This window comes from Oryctolagus cuniculus, chromosome 20 (assembly GCF_051225735.1).
Source record: "Oryctolagus cuniculus isolate XC-2025 breed Fujian yellow rabbit chromosome 20, ASM5122573v1, whole genome shotgun sequence".
NCBI classification, from domain to species: domain Eukaryota; kingdom Metazoa; phylum Chordata; class Mammalia; order Lagomorpha; family Leporidae; genus Oryctolagus; species Oryctolagus cuniculus.
The window spans coordinates 12,378,025-12,384,690 of record NC_142886.1 but is presented as its reverse complement, the minus strand read 5'-3'; the positions used below and the strand labels follow the sequence as shown (position 1 = coordinate 12,384,690).

Here is a 6,666-nt window from a genome sequence, read left to right as displayed (position 1 = left end):
ACATTTTGTTAAATAAGGAAACTCAGTCTCAACAAGATTTCATATGGTATGATTCCATTTATATAGCATGAAATAGCAAAATTGCTGAGATGGAGTGTCGCTCCCCCTCTTCATGGAGGAGCGACACTGAACCCTGCCTAGGCTTCATATCCGAGTCACGGCACCATTATGTTGCTCCCCCTCTTCGTGGAGGAACGACACAGGACCCTGCGCTGTTCTTTCGTCTGCTCGGCCCTCCCTGGGTTTGCTGCTGGTTCTTCCCAGGTTGGCTACCGTCCCTTCCACCTCCGTGGAAGGGCAGTTCCCCCTGCCACTTTCCCCATTTCCGCGGGGGAGCGGCACACTGCCGGCTGGCTCTCTCGGGGGCTGCACAGGTGTTCCTTCAGATAGATGTTCCTGGTGCATGTTGTCTCTCTCCTCCTTTATAGTCCTCTTCCACCAATCCCAACTCTGCTACCCACACGCCGAGTACGCTGCTCTCCTGCAATCAGGAGCAGGATCAGCTCCTGCAACTCAGTCAATCAAATTGGCGAGAGGCAGCTGTGTAGAAGTTGTTACTCCCTTCTCAGCGCCGTATTGTGGGAGAGCAGATGCATAGAATAAGTCTTAATTCCAGTAACTTAGTCTAGTCCGAGTTGCTCCCCACAATGGAGAACAAATTATTGGCTGCTAATGTTTTGGGAGATGGACAGGCTAGTAGATGTGATTATGAGTGGTTACAAGTGAATGACTATAATGATTATATGAAGCTTTGTGGTGATGGAACAATTTCATTGATTATATTGGTAAATGTAGAAAGCTATATATGTGATAAAATTACACAGAATTACATAAAGCACACAGATGAATACATACACACAATATATATACAGAGATAAATGAGTACATGTGCAGCTTATGAAATAAGAATGAGATCAATGGATTTTTGCAGGGCTAATTTCCTAAGTTTGATAGCGTATCAAGATATCATCATGATACCTCATGAAGGCTACGTGGAATCTATTTTTTTTTTAAAACCAACTTACTGTGGATTTTAAGTTATTTAGGAGTTATAAGTTAGCAAACTTTCCCAAAGACTATGTGAATTGTTATTCTCTCATCTACTAAGTGCTACATACAGTTTAAATCATGAAACTCATGGTAATACTATCTAACAGATCATTTACATTGAAAAGACAGAAAGACCCAAAGATGTGATAGATTTGTTTTGGTATATAAACAGTCATATAGCATTGCCTGCAATGGGAAAAACTGCATGAACTATAAAAAGGTACAAGACTTCAAAAGAAACAGTTTTGAAAGGTGAATTAGTGGGTGTAAGCACTTCAGCCACAAAGATAATGTAAACCTTTGTCAACGCTAGCCAATGAAAATCTCACTTTGACATGTAGCTCTGAAGTAACAGACATGTTAAAGTCCTATGTATACTACACAGGGGCAAATAAGGACTGATTAAAAAAAAAAAAAAAAAAACAACAACATTTCAGCCGGCGCCACGGCTCACTTGGCTAATCCTCTGCCTGCGGCGCCGGCAGCACGGGTTCTAGTCCTGGTTGGGGCGCTGGATTCTGTCCCAGTTGCTCCTCTTCCAGTCTGCTGTGTCCCAGGAAGGCAGTGGAGGATGGTACAAGTGCTTGAGCCCTGCACCTGCATGGAAGACCAGGAGGAAGCACCTGGCCCCTGGCTTTGGATCGGCGCAGCATACTGGCCGTGGTGGCCATTTGAGGGGTGAACCATCGGAAGGAAGACCTTTCTCTCTGTCTCTCTCTCTCTCATTCTCTAACTCTGCCTGTCAAAAAAAAAGTTTCAAAATGTGATTGTGAAACTTTAAATATTTTGTAAAACACAGTTCCACTAAGGACTTTATTTCATTCTTCTGATAATCTTTAATATTGTCTCTCCAGTTAAAGTGTAGGTTTCTTGTAGGAGAGTCTGTAGTGTGTGTGTGTGTGTGTGTGTGTACCCAACCATGACCATAGAAACAAAGTCTCCACTATCAATGTCCTCTGATTCATTAATTCCATATTTTTTTAAAATTACTTATTTCAGAAGCAGAGAGGCAAGGGACAGACAGAAAGAATTCTCATTAACCCTCCAAATGCCCAGGGTCAAGGCTGGGAGACACTAACAATCCATGTATTTTATATGGGTGCCTTGAGCCATCACTGTTGCCTCTAGGGTCCAGAACAAGAGCTGGGAGTTGAATACAGGCACTGCAAAGTACAACAAAGGCATCTTCTTAGCCAGTAGCAACTTAGCCAGTACCAAGGTCAACTTGGTAGTTCCATGTTTTAAATCCTAGTTGGTTGTATCAAGAGCTGAGCCCAAGCCTAATGCTTAAGTACTAGCCCCAAGGAGGGCTGTCAAAACGAGTAGCTTCTGTTGGGAGAAGTAGGCCATCCTCCCACATGAAGGGGGTTCTCTGAACCTGAGTTGGATGAGATGCTGGAAGACTGAACATCAGTTGTGGGGAGCAACTCGGACTAGACTAAGTTACTGGAATTAAGACTTATTCTATGCATCTGCTTTCCCACAATATGGCGCTGAGAAGGGAGTAACAACTTCTACACAGCTGCCTCCAGTTCAACCAATAAACTGTAGGACCTGCTCCTGATTGGAGGAGAGCAGCGTACTCGGCGTGTGGGTAGCAGAGTTGGGATTGGCGGAAGAGGACTATAAAGGAGGAGAGAGACAACATGCACCAGGAACATCTATCTGAAGGAACACCTGTGCAGCCCCCGAGAGAGCCGGCCGGCGGTGTGCCGCTCCCCCGCGGAAGTGGGGAATGTGGCAGGGGGAACTGCCCTTCCACGGAGGTGGAAGGGACGGTAGCCAACCCGGGAAGAACCAGCAGCAAACCCGGGGAAGGCCGAGCAGACAAAAGAACAGCGCAGGGTCCTGTGTCGTTCCTCCACGAAGACGGGGAGCGACAATCAGTAAGTTTCCACCTAAGAATGTAGAAAGGAGAGGCCTAGGAATGACTCTTAGGACTATGGTATGTTTGTGGTTGTTCACACTCTCACCTCTGTGATAAACGTACCTCTCTTGCATCTTGTTCCTATATAATAATATTCCCATTAGAAGTCTCCTTATGACCTCTATACTCTATAGCTCAATTTATACCATAGATTCATGATTTTTAAAATTTTTATTAAGATTTATTTTATTTTATTTGAAAGGGAGAGAGGGAGAGAGAGAGATTCCACCTACTGGTGCACTCTCAAAATGGTCAGGGCTGGGCCAGGCCTTAGCCAGGAGCCAGGAACTTCATTTGGGTCTCCCTCATGGACGAAGGGGCCCAAATACTTGAGCAATCAGTTAGCAATAGACAAATGGATTTACTTCTTGGGTCTCTGTTTTGTTCTATTTGTCTATGGACTTTTTTTTAATGGCAATACCATGCTGTTTCAAATGCTGTAATATATTTGCAATATATTTTAAAGTCAGATAATATAATGCCTCCTCTTTTGTTCTTTTTGCTCAAGATTGCTTTGGATATGTTGTGTCTTTTGTGGTTCCATACGGATTTTGCTAGTGTTTTTTTTCTGTTTTGTTTTTGTTTTTGTTTTTGTTTTTGTTTTTGCTAGTACCATGTAAAGTGTCATTGGGAGTTCGGTAGAGATTGCACTGGATTTGAAAATCTCACTGAGTAATATGCACATTTTTACAAAGATTATTTATTTATTTATTCAAGAGGTAGAGTTACAGACAATGAGAGGGAGAGACAGAGAGAGAGGTCTTCCATCTGCTGGTTCACTCCTGAAATGGCTGCAACGGCCGAAGCTGTGCCAATCTAAAGCCAGGAGCCAGGAGTTTCTGAGTCTCCCAGGCGGGTGCAGGGGTCCAAGCGCTTGAGCCATCTTCTACTGCTTTCCCAGCCATAGAAGAGAGCTGGACTGGAAGAGGAGCAGCCGGGACTAGAACCGGCACCCATATGGAATGCCAGCGCCACAGGCAGAGGATTAACCTACTGCGCCACAGCACCGACTCCGAGTATTATGCACATTTTAATGATGCCAATTCTTCAATCTGTGAACACAGCATGCCTTTCCATATCTTTGTGATTCCTTTAATTTCTTCAATCAGAGAGATAATAGTTTTCATTATAGAAATTTTCACCCATTTGTTCAAATTTTTCCCAGATATTTTATTTATTACTGGTGAGGCCATTGGATATGGATTGCCTCCTTGATTTCTTTTTCAGATGTTTCAATTTTGGTGTATGTAACAATGCTACTGATTTTGTACAGTTATGTATCATTTCTAATGGCTTTTCAGTGGAGTCTTTCAGGTTTCTATACGTAAGATCATGTCATCATAAGATCATCTGCAAACAGCAACAGTTTGACTTTTCTGTTTCCTATTTAGATGCCCTTTATTTTTTTCTGTTGCCTAATTGCTCTAGTTAGCATCTCCAGTACCATGTTGAATAAAAGTGGTAAAAGTGGGCATCCTTGGAAGTGAGTGTCTTGTTCCAGATCTTAGAAAGTTCAGCTTTTCTCCACTCAATATGACATTAGCTGTTGGCTTGTTATATATTGCCTTTATTATGTTGAGGCATACTCTTTTTTTTTATAACTAATTTGGTCACAGCCTCTTTTAAAAGATTTTTTTTATTTATTTTAGAAGTTGAGTCACAGACAGAGAGAGAGAAAGACAGAGAGAAAGGTCTTCTATCCACTAGTTCACTCCCCAAATGACCACAATGGCTGGAGCTGAGTCGATCTGAAGCCAGGAGTCACGAGCTTATTCCGGGTCTCTTACAGGTGCAGGGGCCCAAGGACTTGGGACATCTTCCACTGCTTTCCCAGACCACAGCAGAGAGCTGGATAGGGAGTGGAGCAGCCAGGACTTGAACTGGCATCCATATGGATGCCAGCACCACAGGCAGTGGCTTTACCCACTATGGCACAGCACCAGCCCCAAAATATTTTCATTTCATTTTTTTTGGTATTTTTTTAGTCTCTATGTCATTTGTACAATCATTTTTTATTACTGTTTTCCTCCTATCAACTCAGATTTGATTTGTTCTTGTATTTCTAGTCCATTGAGGTATAGTGACAAACTGTTTATTTGATATTTTATTTTATGCAGGCATTACTCTAAAATTCCCTCTTAATACTGCTGTTGCTGTAACATTAGACTTCATTATATTGTTTCCATTTTCATTCATTTCAAGAATTTATCTATCTACTCCTTGATTTCTTCCTTGGACTATTGGTTGTTCAAGAGTAAGTTGTTTAATTTATATGTATTGGTACAGTTTGCCTCATTGTTCTTGTTGATTTCTAGTTTTATGTCATTAAAATCAGAAAAGATACCAGATGATTTGTTCTTTTTCTTTTGAATTTGTTGAGACTTGTTTTATGACCTGTTATCTATCCTGGAAGATGTTCAGGTGCTGTTGAGAAGAATTGCTGGTGCATGGAAAGTTCTGTAGATGTGTCCTAAGTTCAGCTGATTTGGGGGCAAGTTAATTCTACTGTTTCTTTGTTCATTTTCTGTCTAGAGGATCTGTCTGTTTCCAGATGACCTGTATTGGAGTATAGCTCTCCCTTTAGATGTATTCATATTTGCATTATGTGTTTGTGTGGTTCCCATTCATCCACCTCCTTCCATCACCTCCCTCTTTCCAGTTCTTAAAGAAAACTTTCACAGTTTGACATTCTAATCATTGACGTCTTATTTTATTATTTTTTAAAAAATTTGTTCCAACTTCTGAAACCACTTAGAAGTATTGACTCCTTTTTTTCTCCATAATAACTCTTGAATTGAAACTGAAGGAAGTAAACATGCTTTTTCTGTATTGTCAATCTGCGTATTCCCTTATCTTTCAAATATCATGGATATTATCTTGCTTTCCAAAATTAAAGTATCATGGATATTCCATTTCTACCAATGTTGGTGTGGGTAGTTCTGAACATGCTTGATTCTGAAAACAACTAAACATATTTTTGGACAAATTAAAACATTCCAAAATATATTAAGCTGCTAACAATATGATCAGGCCATAGACTGAGGACATACAGAGATCAGAAAGTAGTGCATAGCTTGTGTTGTGGTGCTGTTTGTCTGTGTAAAAGAAACAATAGAGATAACTAGCTTTTGCACTTTTGGCCACCAGAAAAGCATAGGAATACAAAACCCCATATCTAGGACTCATCCATGGAGGAGATCCTTATAAATGCCCTCTATCTGTTCCTGATGAGCTTGTCATCCGAAGTCTTTGGTGGGCTGGGAATAGGCCAGGTCCTAGGATGTTGTACAGCTGTGCTTCACATTATCCAACTGGCCTGGAAAACCTTCATCCTTGAATTTGTGTCAAGGTGGTCTTTAACTGTAAGTGGTCTTATGCATCTAGTGAAGCAAATGCAAATATTTCCTGGAAGAAATTTTTAGTATTTTAGAACTCAAATGATTTCCAGAACTAACTTTGCAATTACATCCTCTGATGACTAATTATAAATAACGAGGCACATGAATAGACAAGAAAACAAGAGCATGAAACACAAGACAAGAAAAACAAATCAGAAGCATGGATATTAGAAATATTAGAATCAGAAGATATAGAACGCAAAACTAGTGTCTTACTACGTGCAAGTCGATAAAAGCAAAGTTTAACAATGTTGGCAGGAAACTGGAAGCTGTAGAAAGTGGCATATATTT

At 41.0% G+C, this 6,666-nt stretch overlaps 1 long non-coding RNA gene across 1 annotated transcript in view; it reads left to right on the top strand.

The window, feature by feature from the left end:
* Positions 1–2,653: 2,653 nt before the first annotated feature.
* Positions 2,654–6,666, top strand: part of LOC149120057 (uncharacterized) — a 71,045-nt gene continuing 67,032 nt past the window's right edge. Inside the window, exon 1 of the long non-coding RNA XR_016226844.1 lies at positions 2,654–2,936. This is a non-coding gene — a long non-coding RNA (uncharacterized LOC149120057). The remainder of the gene's footprint in view (positions 2,937–6,666) is intronic.